The sequence below is a fragment of the Equus quagga genome, chromosome 16 (assembly GCF_021613505.1).
Source record: "Equus quagga isolate Etosha38 chromosome 16, UCLA_HA_Equagga_1.0, whole genome shotgun sequence".
Taxonomy (NCBI): Eukaryota; Metazoa; Chordata; class Mammalia; order Perissodactyla; family Equidae; genus Equus; species Equus quagga.
Window position 1 is genome coordinate 47,973,382 of NC_060282.1, and position 12,143 is coordinate 47,985,524.

General features: G+C 35.0%; 1 protein-coding gene across 9 annotated transcripts in view; it reads left to right on the forward strand.

Annotated features, from left to right (window-relative positions):
- Nucleotides 1-12,143, forward strand: part of SPIDR (scaffold protein involved in DNA repair) — a 466,088-nt gene that overhangs the window by 301,340 nt on the left and 152,605 nt on the right. The window lies entirely within an intron of this gene.

Here is a 12,143-nt window from a genome sequence, read left to right on the forward strand (position 1 = left end):
ACTATGCAAGTGGTATTTTAAGTAGATTTAATCTGTAGTTCTTGGAAGAAAGATTTCATTTATCACTCACTCAGGAAATATGTGTTCAGACCCTATTTTATTTCTATATACATGGAATAGATAAATAGAAAACACAATTTCTTCTCCATTTAGAAGATTTTAAACTCGTGAATACATAAATAATTATTGTATAAGGCAGTGAGTGCCATGCACATGATATACACAGAGGAGGGACTGCATTTTTTTCTGTTTGCACTTAACTCGTGAGGACAGGTTCCCTGAAGAAAGTGGAGATAAAGCTGATTTTGGAGGATAGGCAATATTTCTAAGGAATGTTATTTCTGGACTCTGCCATTGCTTTATGAAGATCATTCTACCTAGAAAAACATTTTCATTCAAACTCCAAATGCCCAGGTGCTCAGAGAAGTGAGGATGTATGGTAGAAAAGTGCTGGAAATTAGTAATCTAAGTTGTAATCATTGCTTTGCCATTACTAGACTCTCTGTGAGACCTTTGAACAATTAACTAACTTCCTTGGACTTTTACTTTCTTATTTTCAAAATGAGCAACCAAGACTTAATGATTTTCAAGGCATTTTCTAGCTCTATTGAAGATCTCTATGCAGAGTAAGGGGCTAAGAGCACAAATCTGATGCTCAACTGCCTTCTGTCCTGGATCGACCATTTCCCATCTCTTTGTTTAGGCTCATTACTCTGTCTCTGTTTATTCATCTGTAAAATGGAGATCCTAATAATACACTCCCTCATTGGATTGATAGGAGGATGAAAAGTGTGCTTAGAGCAGTGTTTGGCATAGAAAAAGTGCTCAGTAAATATTAGCAATTTTTAGAGTGAATTCATGGAAGATGGCAGAGCAGGAAGCTCCAGGAATCTATACCTCCACTGAAACAACAACTGAACTCAAAGAGCTATCTGAGGCAACTGTTTTGGAACTCTGGGTCTAATAGAACACTTTCAGCATCCACAGGAGAACATGATGAAGACGCTGGTAAATCTCAGTAAATTTTGGTCAAACTCAGCTATCATACTGTAGCAGCTACTATCCCCTACCTCCCAAACCTGTGACAGGCAGAAATCAGGTGGTAAGCATCCCCAGGGCAGCTTGCAGGAACCACAGTGGGCAATGAGGATTTTGTCCTCCAAAAAGAAGGGTTGTGGGTTTTGTTGCTTATTGCTGCTTTTGATCATTGAGGGCCTGACAGAGAGGTCAGCCATTGTTTCATCCCCTATAAGCTGAATGGCTTTCCAACCACGAGAGGATTTAACAGACAGGACCTATTTCCACTCTGCCTGCTCTTGGGAGTTAGACATTTAAAGAAACCTTTGTTAGGCCAGTGGCCAACTGCAGAGACAAAGGAAGAAAAACTTCAGTTTCTCACATACCACAAGGAATATACACTTTGCAAAAATAGTTTGGCAGAGTCACAAAGGACAGCTCCAGCCCCCAAGAAGTAAAAATCATTCCTGAGCAGTGGGAAAATTAGATATCCAGAGTTACTACAGCATAATACTCACAATATCCAGTTCTCAATTTAAAAAACTGAAAAATATACCAAGAGACAGGCAAGTCTAACCCATTCACAGGAAATAAGAATTTGATGGAAACCATCCCTAAGGAAACATACACATTGGAATTATTAGTTGAACTCATTAAGTCAACTGTATTAAATATGTTCAATGAGCTAAAGGTACTGTGAACAAAGAATTAAAAGGAATCAGGAAGAATGTCTGAACAAAATGAGAGCATCAATAATGAGACAGAAATTTTAAAATGGAACCAAGCAGAAATTCTGGAGCTGAAAAGTACAAAACTGAAATGAAAAACTCACTAGAGAAATTAAACAGCAGATTTGAGATGGCAGGACAAAAGACTAGCAAAATTGAAGGTAAGACATTTGAACTTATCCAGTCTGAGGAACAGAAAGAAAAAAGAATGAAGAAAAATGAACAGAGCCTAAGGGACCTGTGGGACACCATCAAGTATAACAACATATACATTATACGAATTCAGAAGAGTGAAAGAAAGGGCAGAAAAAAAATATTTGAAGAAGTAATGACCCCAAACTTCCCAAATCTGAAGAAAGACATGAATACATACAGCCAAGAGCTCAGTGAACTCCAAGCAGGATAAACACAAAGAGATCCACACTGAGACACATTATAGTCAAATTGTTAAAATCCAAAGACAAAGAAAGACTTTTAAAAGCAGCAAGAGAGAAGTGATTTATCATGTATAAGAGGTCCTCAATAAGATCGAGAGCTGATTTCTCATCAGAAATCATGGGGTCAAAAAGCAGTGGGATGACATATTTAAAGTCTCGAAAGAAAAAACCGTCAACCAAGATTGTATATCCGGCAAAATTATCTTTTAAGAATGAAGGAGAAATTGAGACATTTTCAGATAAACAAAAGCTGAAGGAGTTCATTACCAGTAGACTTTCCCTATGAGAAATGCTAAGGGGACTCCTTCAGGCTAAAATAAAAGCATACTAAACAGCAACTTGAAATCATAAGAAAAGTGAAGAACGCTGGTAAAGGTAACTACATAGGTAAATGTAAAAGCCATTGTTGTTATGTTTTGGAAATTTTTTGCATTTTCTCTCTTTTTCCTATTTAATAGGCAAATTCTTACACCAATAATTATAAATCTTTGTTAATTGGCATATAATTTATAAAGAAGGAATCTGTGATAATAAAAATTATAAAGAGGAAGAGATGGAGATTTACAGGAGCAGAGTGTTTGTATAATATTGAAACTAAGTTATTCACACTAGGTTGTTATAGGTTTAAGATGTCAACTATAATCCCCGGGATAACCACTAAGAAAATAAAAATACACAGGAAAGGAAGGAAGGAGAGAATTAAAATGGTACACCACAAAAAAATCAACTAAATATTTAAAAAGTTGTAGTGGAGGAATTGAAGAACAAAACACGTATACAACATAAGGAAAATAATAGATAAATGCCAGAAGCAAATCCCTCTTTGTCAGTAATCACATTAACTGTATCTGGGTGAAACTCAACTGTTAAAAGGTAGAGATTGGCAGATTGAATTAAAAAAAAATAAAACAGGATCCATCTATACACTATCTACAACAGATTCATTTTAGGTATAAGGACACAAAGGAAATGAAAGTAACAGGATGGAGTAAGATATTCCATGCAAATAGTAACCAAAAGAGAGCTGGGGTGGCTATTTTATTGTCAGTCAACATCAACTTTAAATCAAAAAAGATTACAAAAGATAAGGAAGGACATTTTATATTGGTAAAAGTTTCAATACATTAAGCAGAGATGACAATTATAAACATACGTGCACCTAACAAAATTGTTCATGGATTGGAAGACTTAATATTGTTAAGATGACAAAACTACTCATAGTGATTCAATGCAATCTGTATCAAAATCTCAATAGTGTTTTTTTTTTATTAAGATTTCTTCTTCTTCTTTAATTTTTTTTTTAGGAAGATTAGCCCTAAGCTAACATCTGCTGCCAATCCTCCTCTTTTTGCTGAGGAAGACTGCCCCTGAGCTAATATCTGTGCCTATCTTCCTCTACGTTATATGTGGGATGCCTGCCACAGCATAACTTGACAAGCGATGCATAGGTCTGTACCCGGGATCCAAACCCTGGGCCACTGAAGCAGAATGTGCAAACTTAACCGCTGCACCACTGGGCCAGCCCCACAATGTGTTTTTTACAGAAATAGAAAGTCTCATCCTAAAATTCATATGGACTCTCAAGGAACCCTGAATAGCCAAAATAATCTTGAAAAAGAAGAATAAATCTGGGGTACTCTCACTTCCTGATTTCAAAACTTACTGCAAAGCTACAGTAATCAAAACAGTGTGATACTGGCATAAAGATAGACATATAGACTAATGCAATAGAATATAAACCCCAGAATAAACCCTTACATATAAGATCAAATTGACTTTTGACAAAGACACCAAAACCATAAATATGGAAAGTTTAGTCTTTTCAACAAATGATGCTGGGAAAACTGGATATCCACATGCAAAAGAATGAAGTTGGACCCATACCTTACACAGTATATAAAAATTAGCTCAAAATGGATTGAAGAACTAAACATAAAAGCTAAAAGTATAAAACTTTTGGTAGAAAATGGGAAAGTCTTCATTACATTGGGTTTTGGCAACAATTTCTTGCATATGACACCAAAAGCACAGGCAATAAAAAAGAATATAGATGAATTGGACTTCATAAAAATTGAAACTTTTGTGCATCAAAGGATACTCTCAAGAGAAAGAAAAGACAGCCCACAGGATGGAGGAAAATATTTACTAATCATGTATCTGCTAAGGGATTAATATCTAAAGTATATAAAGAACTCCTAAAACTTAACGACAGCAACAACAAACCCAGTTCAAAAATGGACTAAGAATTTGAGTAGACGTTTCTCCAAAGAAGATATCAAATGACCATTAAGTACATGAAAAGATGCTCAATATCACTAATCATTAAGGAAATGCAAAGCAAAACCGCAATGAGATACTACTTCATCCCCTTTAGGATAGTTTTGATCAAAGAAATGGAAAATAACATAGTGGTTAGGATGTTGAGAAATTAGAGTTTTTGTGCATTGTTGGTAGGATTATAACATGGTGCAGCTGCTATGCAAAACATTTTGACAGTTCCTCAAAAAGCTAATCATAAAATTACCATATGATCCGGCAGTTTCTCTTCTAGTTATATATTCAAAGGAATTGGAAGCAGGGACTCAAACAGATTCACGTCCATCAATGTTCATAGCAGCATTATTCGCAATAGCAAAAAAGATGGAAAAACCCAAGTGGCTATCAACAGATAAAGGGATTAATAAAAGTAGTATATATACACCATGGAATATTATTCAGCCATAAGAGAATGAAGTTCTGATACATGCTACAAAATGGATGAACCTTGAAAATACTACACTAAGTGAAATAAGTCAGAAACGAAAGGACAAATATTGTATGACTTCATGTATATGAGATACCAGAATAAGCAAATTCGCAGAGACAGATTAGAGGTTAACAGTGGTTAGGAGTAAGGCTAATGGGGAGTTATTGCTTAATGGTTACAGAGTTTCTGTTTGGGCTGATGAAAAATTTGGAAATAGTAGTGCTAGTTGCACAATATTGTGAATATGATTAATGCCAAAAAATTGTACACTTAAAAATGGTTAAAATGGCAAGTTTTATGTTGTATATATTTACAGTTTTAAAAATTAATATATCCTAGAAAGCATTGAATTTTACAGTTTAAATGAGTGAATTGTATGTGTGAGTTACATCTCAGTAAAGCTGGTTTTAACAATTTATCTATTGTTAATGTTGCAGATACTATTACTACTAAAAATAGCAAATTTCAAACTGTTTTAAAATTTGGGTTCTAATCATTTCCTGGTCCTGTCAGCTGAAAATGCTCTCTTCTTCAATTTGTATATGTTTATTTGTATATCACTTAACTAATTAGTTTCTACCAGGTATGATGTTTAATTCCAGTAGAGACAGTATGAGAATATGATAGCATGATCATCTCGAAAGATGCAGAAAAAGGATTTGACAAAATCCAACACCTTAGACAAATGCTTTAGTGATTCGATATTTTGATTTCACAAGGAAAAATCTGTGATCAGTTGATTTTTGACAAGAGTGCTAACATCTTTCAATGGGGAAAGAATCTTTTCAACAATTGGTCCTGGTAGTACTGGATATCTACACGCAAAATAATTATGTTGGACTTTTACCTGATACTGTATACAGGAAGTAGCTCAAAAAGAATGAAAGACCTAAGTGTAAGAGTTAAAGTATAAAACTCTTAGAAGAAAACATAGGAGTAAATCTTTATAACCTTGGATTTGGTGATAGATTCTTAGATTATGACACTAAAAGCATGAGTAACAAAAAGGGGGAAAAAAGGATAAGTTGCACATTATCAAACTTAAGATCTTTTGTGTTTCAAAAGACACTATCAATAAAGTGAAAAGTACCTTATGCTAAATGAAATAAGCCAGGCATAGAAAGACAAATACTGTATGATTTCACTTATACGTGGAATCTAAAAACGTTGAACTGACTAAAACAGAGAGTATAAGAGTGGTTACCATGGGTTTGGGTGTTGGCGAAATGGGGAGGTGGTCAAAGGGTACAAACTTTCAGTTATAAGATGAATAAGTTCTAGAGACCTAGCGTATAGCATGGTAACTACAGTTAATGATACTGTGTTGTATACTTGAAATTTGCTGAAAGAGTAGATCTTGTGTTCTCACCACAAAGAGAAAAAAAAGGTAATTATTTGAGTTGGTGAGTCTGTTAATTAGCTTGGTTGTGGTGACCATTTCACAGTGTATATGTATATCAAAACATTACCTTGAATACCTTAAATATATGCAATTTTTACTTGTCAATTATACCTCAGTAAAGCTGGGGAAAATAAGAAAGTAAACCCACAGAACAGAAGGAAATATTTGCAGACCATATATCCAATGAGTACTTGTATATAGAACATATGAAGAACTCTTACAACTCAATAATCCAAAGACAGCCCAATTTTTAAAATAGGCAGAGAATCTGAATATACATTTCTCCAAAGAAGACATACAAGTGCCAATAAGAATAATGATTAAGGAATGAGTTTTCATGTCAGACTACCTCTATTCAAATCTTGGTCTGCCACATATTAGCTCTGTACTCTTAGGCAATTACTACACTTCTCTGTGCCTCAGAGGGTCTTCTATGAAGTATAAGAGAGTTAATGAGTTGTTTAGGAGTCCGAGGCCTTGGTTCCCATCCTGGCCTTTTCACTCATTTGCTATGCAGGTAACATAGTCTTCACCTCTAAAATGGAGATAAATCTGTATATCCTACTTAATTCCCAGGGTGGTTGCAAGAATGAGACGACATAACTTAAGGAAAAGTAATTTATAAAATGCTCACTTAATTGATGTATAAAATACAAACATCATAATAATAAACATAATTATTAAACATTATTGTATGAACATAGTAACAATACATGTTATTATACTTTCCCTCTCCTAACAGACTAAACTTTTTATCCAGTTAATCCTATTCTTATTTGTGTCCGTTGGTGTATTAAGTAATTTCTTGTATATTACAAGTACTCAGTAAATGTAATAGAGAGGAATTTAATTGAAATAGTATGAAATTTGAAATAATATAAAATACTTGGATATCATTTTGTTTTCCTGAGAGGATGCTACAGACTATTTAGAATCTAATATCAATAACCTATTGGGTGTATTTTGACAAAGATAACTTAGATAATCTTAGCACTGTATTGATGTATTGATAGGTCATCAGAATGACAGTTTACAACCTTAATATACGTATATCTTTAACCATAAATGTTAGGAGACCAAGAATTCAGTTGATAGATACTATCAGTAATACTTGTAAACGAAGATGTAAACACTTGTACAATTGATTCGTAAATTGTTTCCTTTGGAGATCTGCTTTGCAAATGAGAAATGTTTTAAAGACAAGAATGAAATATTAAAAAGGCTTCCATTCGGACAGGTCTGTTTCCCTCTCACACTTTCACACACATTGATTCAGTGTCTCTGATGGAGCCAGAACTTTGTTGTTGCCAGCTCTGAGAAAGCCCACTAAATAGAGTCCAGAAAGAAAAGAGCATTAAATGATAGCGTGTGGACAGAAGAAAATGACTCCATTGTTGATGTAAACATATTCTTTATGTGCTTGTCTTTATATTAACAAACAAAAGCATTCTGTATTTGTTAAGTAGAAAGTCATTTATATTAATTATTCAGTTAATAGGTAACACATTAGCCTAAAGTATAAAATGACTTGAGGTTCTATTTAAAATAAATGTCTAAATTATAAAGTGAAGTTGCTACACAATGAGCTTTTGAGAACAAAGTCCACTTGCTGCTTGTCCTGATTGGCCTCTAGAGGGCTCAGCACAGCACTAGGCAAGCTCACACCTAGGGAGAGTTGGAAGTTGGGTGGGTGCAACAGACCGATGTTTGTAGCTAAAAGTTTTTGTTTCAAGTTGATATTACTAAACTTCAGGGATGAAGAATTGAAAGTATAATGACGTACTGACTCCTCTGTGGTCACACTTCACCTTCAGGTAGGGCACCCTCGGGAATCCTCTGTGATAAGCTGGGAGTGTCAGAGAATGTTGAGGGGTCTGTCATGAGGATGGTGGCTGCCCAGCAGCCTTCAGGCCCTGCCAAACACTCCCCTACTTTGCATTTGTAGGAGGCCACATGACGTCTGAGACCAGAGCCAGGCAGCTCTCAGGAGGACACATTATCAGAGGGATCAAGTCTGGAGGAAGGTTAACAGGAACAAGTGAGAGGAGAAGCAAAGCCCTGAGGTTTCATCCCTTCCCCAGATTAATCCTCACCATGACTGTAACCTTCAAATAGTTTCAGAGTCTCAGAGAAAGTCTTCCTTTTCCGGAGCACAGTCTGACTTTCTTAGGGTCAAAAATTGTATACATGTTTCTGACTCTAGTTAGTGTAGTGTCTCCCATGGGTTGTTGAAACTCCCCTTGGAGTATTATCTTTGTCTTCACATAGGATAACCCTGCTCTGGCTGTGCTGTGTTCTGGTTCCTATGTGACAGTCTGAGGTTTTTGCCGTGTTTTTTTGCCCTCATTTCTTTGTGAAAATAAGCTGTGCCGTTCAAGAGAAGTTATGCTTCCTCTGTAAAATACAGTTTTGATCCCAGAACATTCTTGTGCCTTTTATAAGTTAAATCAGTGTCCTTTAACCATTCTTGCACATTTATCTAGTTTAACTGAGATTTGTTCTGTTTGAAGCTAGACTGAGCTAAGTTTTTGCCAGTTTGTGGTAATAGTTAAACCCAGGGTCTGTGCTTTTTGAGGACAATATTTCTTAATCTTATTTTACAGATTCTTTTATTTTGGTAGTGTCAGCTTCAGCTGTTTTGTGATCATTGTCTTCCCAAATTCCTTTTATTGCCATTCAGTGTGAATCCTTTTGTTCTGAACTTCATAAATTTTCAACTGAAATTTCAATTTGGGACATTTTCTAGATTCTAGAAAAACGTTTTACAATCTATCTGACTTGTTCTTCCCCTTTTCTATTCTAAGTACACTATTCAAATACTATAGTCCGTTCTTCATATTTTATGCCATCTCAATTTTATTCCTTCTTGTGAAATCAAAAGATCGAACCATTAAAACATTTTTTGCATGTGAACATTGGGACAATCCCTTCTGTTGAGATTGACCTTTGTTATGTGGTGACCATTACTATAATTACTTTTTATACCTTTACATTATGCTATTATCTTTCTGCCTTTTGATTTTTAGTGATCTGAATCTATTTGCAGATTATTAAATTATTCATATGAATACTAAATTACTATGATGTTTCTTGAAGTGGGGTTTTGAATCAACTTTTCATCTCAATTAGAACAACTAGACAACAAGACAAACAGAACTGCCTAGCTATTTAACTGATAAGATTCTTCAGCCTATCCTGAGCCCTTTTATTCTTCCTAGAGCTCTAGGAAAAATGAAGTAAAAGCTGAGTCATTTACTCTGACTGCTTGCTTTTCTTGAGTATTGTCACTTCAATCTTTTTGTTTCTAAGTTTCCGTTTTCTTTGAGGCTAGTCCCCACAGTTGAGGTTTGTGGTTATTGATGTCCTAGAATTGAAGTAGGCTTTGTTATGTGTGTATTTGGAATTTTATATATTTCTGATTGAAAACAATACACAAAAGATTTCTCAATTTCGATAGTTTAAAAAGGGTCAATTTTTTTGTTTAAATAATATTAAGTTGCATTTAAATAATAGTTTAAATGGTTTGTTATTAGAAAAATACTATTTTGAAAATGTTCTAGAGTAGACTAGTATTTTAAATCCAAGGTTTCTGAAGAATAATAAACACCATTTATATAAAGCAGTTTAATTTCTCAAATACTGTCATATTCATTATTGCCTTAAAATGCACTGACGTAATTGTTGTTATGCCCATATTCAAGACAAAATAGATTCTGTTAGTTTAGGTGATATAATCAGGAGCATATGGCTTATAAGTGACAAACCTAGAACTTGAACCCAAATCTCTGGACTTCATATTTTGTGCTCTACCCACTCTACTACATTGCCACTCTGAATAGACAGTTTGCACCTAGAAGAAAATGTGGAATGGTGTATTGGATGTTTCTAAAAAAGTGTATTTCACTTGTTGGCATTATGGATGAGATGTGAAGGAGACTTTGTTAACACAGTCATGTGAAGAAAAATGTTCATCAAATTGTAATTTTGTCTGCAGCAATTGATCTGTGGGCCCAGAGATGTAAGGTGTAATTTTTGTCTCTTTCTTCTGCTGCATGGAGTGAAACCTTTATTGTTAATTGGGAGGTGAGTAAGCCAAGCCAGTCATGTCAACAAGTTAAAGCATTAAAATTCTATAGCTGTAATGATTGCGGAGATGGACCAGATATGATGGAACACAAGGAAGAAGTGCTAGTTTCTTACAAGTACTGGCAAAGCCAGAAGGGTCCATAGAACAGCTTCCTATCATTTATGCTAAGTACTGAGGAGGTTGTTTTGTCAGCTGAAAAGCAGGTGTTTTATTAGCTGAAAAGGGTAAACTTGGGATTCTAGGCACTTGAGTAAAGCTAGAAAGGTTAAATGGTCATGTCTGCTTTTCTGGAGTAGTAATCTCAAAGTATGGTCATGGGGCCAGAAGCATCAGCATTACATTGCAACTTGTTAAACACGCAAATTAAGGGCCCCACCTCAGACCTAGAAGCAGAAACTCTGGGAGTGGTGCGCAACAATCTGTGTTTTAACAAGCCTATGATTCTGATTCATGCTAAAGTTGAAAACTTCTGTTCTAGAGTCACACTAGGAGATAAAGACTGTAAGATAAAGATGTAAGATTGGCTGGGGAAAGTAGTGCTGCCAAGAATGCAAATACATGTAGGTTTATATTCAGGAGATGCCTTATAACTCAGGGTTGGAATGATCTTTAAAGAGAGAGAGAGACCAGTCATAACTGACACTAAGGTATCCACTTCTCTGTCAGTACTACACTGTGCACTTCAGTTGTTAATGCAGATATTTGGATCTTGTTATAAAGATTTCTACTTCTGATTTTCAAAAAACATAATTGAATAGAACAGTTATAATTCTTTACTCAGAAACCCTACCTCCACGGAGCCCAACCACATAACATTGTGCTACATTGACCTAGTGGAACATGCTTTAATGAAGAGATGATAAATCAGCCTTTTGAGTGCTAGACTCACAAACCAAATTCTGTAGAGGTGGTACTGTCATAGCACAAACTTAAAATTAGAGAGAGAGAAAGAATAGATAAAATTGTGATGTTAAGGAGGAGAAGGTATCAGGAAAATGTTGAATCTTAGCTAGTTGGGTCAGTTTGGGCATATGTAACAGTTACTCATAGGAAGTGATTGTTACTTAGTCCAAGTAATGAGGCAATTTATTATTAAAAGATTGACTTAAGTGTTTATTTGTATGTATTAAAGAATATATTTTTATTGTGGAAGAAAAGACAAAATAATACAAAGAAGAAAATAAAAAGTTACCTGTATATCATCTTTTCATCTAGGGATAAATTGCTTAATTTTTTGGTGCAGATCATCCAAGCACTTTCTCTTTGTAAGAATATTATATTAGTAATATGTTGCAATCCTACTATCTTGGGCTTTGCGTAGTCCTGAGTCTGTTTTTCTAATTCAACAACATAATAAGAGCTCCATCCAAAATGTCATTAAATATATTTTAGGATTAGAATTTATAATGCTATCATTTATATAGGTATTTCAGGATTTGTTTTTCTACTTTTTGTTAGAGATTTAGATTCTTTGCTATATTTCACTATTATAAGTGAGGGTGATTTATGTATATATATTTTGTGTGTGTGAAGAAGACTGGCCCTGAGCTAACATCTGTGCCAATCTTTCTCTATTTTATGTGGGATGCTACCACAGCATGGCTTGACTAGCAGTGCTAAGTCCACACCCGGGATCCTAGCCTGCAAACCCCAGACCGCCAAAGTGGAGAGCGTGAACTTAACCACTATGCCACCAGGCCAGCCCCTAGAATGTGATTAATGTTTT